The 1,288-nt window shown below is 35.6% G+C and overlaps 1 non-coding gene across 1 annotated transcript; it reads right to left on the reverse strand.

Moving 5' to 3' along the window:
* Window positions 1–987: 987 nt before the first annotated feature.
* Window positions 988–1,059, reverse strand: TRNAQ-UUG (transfer RNA glutamine (anticodon UUG)). The gene has a single exon. It is a non-coding gene; the product is annotated as a tRNA-Gln (tRNA).
* Window positions 1,060–1,288: the final 229 nt, after the last annotated feature.

Consider the following 1,288-nt stretch of genomic DNA (forward strand, 5'->3'; position numbering starts at 1 on the left):
TCTAAAATAAAATTTGCCTAATTATATATATATATATATATATATATATATATATATATATTTTAAAAAGCCACATCTGTTTATGAGAGTATTTTCACTGTAGCTCAATGTATTTGAGTATTTTCACTGTAGCTCAATGTACAAAAATTTTGCATGTTGTACTAACATAAGAAACCTGATTATAGCTTATTGCCACGTTCATGTTTACAACTGTTCTCAATAGAGAGAGAGAGAGAGAGAGAGAAATGGATGTGTATATGGTCCACCACAGCGAAGAATGGTCGACGATTTCTTTCTCTAGAACAAGAAAGAAACAAGTGCTCTCCAGTCTTCTGTTTTCCCACCTCTGTATTTGCTTCTTCTCTCGAGCCCTAATTCTACATAACCTCCCATGTAGATTAGGGATGAGCTCGTACCGGTACCGAAAATTTCAATCCCGAAAATCGCAATTTTTTGGTACCGGTAACGGTACCAAAATGTTTGATTCGGTACCGGGACGGTACCGGTATTTAAGGTAAAAATTCAGGAAATACCGGTACCGTACCGGTCCCGAAAACTCAAAACCTTGGTACCAATTTGGTACCGATTTCGGTACCGGTACCGGTACCAATCGGTACCACACTACTAGAAAAACCACCTTTAATGACACGCAATGCGTGTCATATAAGGGTACATATGACACGTAAATGTTTGTCAATGATGGCCCTGTCATAAAATGAAAATGACACACAACCGTGTCATCTTTTGTGACACGCATTTATGACACCCGTTTACGACATACATTTATGACACCTATTTACGACACATTTATGCGTGTCATGGTTTTTGATGTTTTAAAAAAAATTATATGTGTGTGTGTGTGTGTTTATAATATACATACATATATATATATATATATATATGTATATTTATAATATAAATACATCTATATATACGTGTGTGTGTATACACACACGCACACTTAAAGGTTGTAAGTTGGTATTTCATAGGTCCTACCGGGAGTCGAACCCAGGTCACTGGATTCAAAGTCCAGAGTGCTAACCATTACACCATAGAACCAGATATGACACCTTTGCACTTGAATATGTAAATCGATCATAGCTAATACATACCCGGTCAACTCCCATTTTATGCCTTTGAAGTAAATTGTTTTGCTCTTCTTCAAAAACCTCATAATCAGCCAATTTCTTCTTCGGAACATGACACCTGCATCAAGGATGGATTTTTGTTATCATTTTTAGTAGTCTTTTTTAAAAAGAATATATTCCATGTGAATTATTAGTCAAAC

Source organism: Bidens hawaiensis, unplaced genomic scaffold (genome assembly GCF_021521415.1).
Source record: "Bidens hawaiensis isolate Kalapana, Puna unplaced genomic scaffold, B.hawaiensis_p1.1 tig00009479_1, whole genome shotgun sequence".
Classification (NCBI taxonomy): domain Eukaryota; kingdom Viridiplantae; phylum Streptophyta; class Magnoliopsida; order Asterales; family Asteraceae; genus Bidens; species Bidens hawaiensis.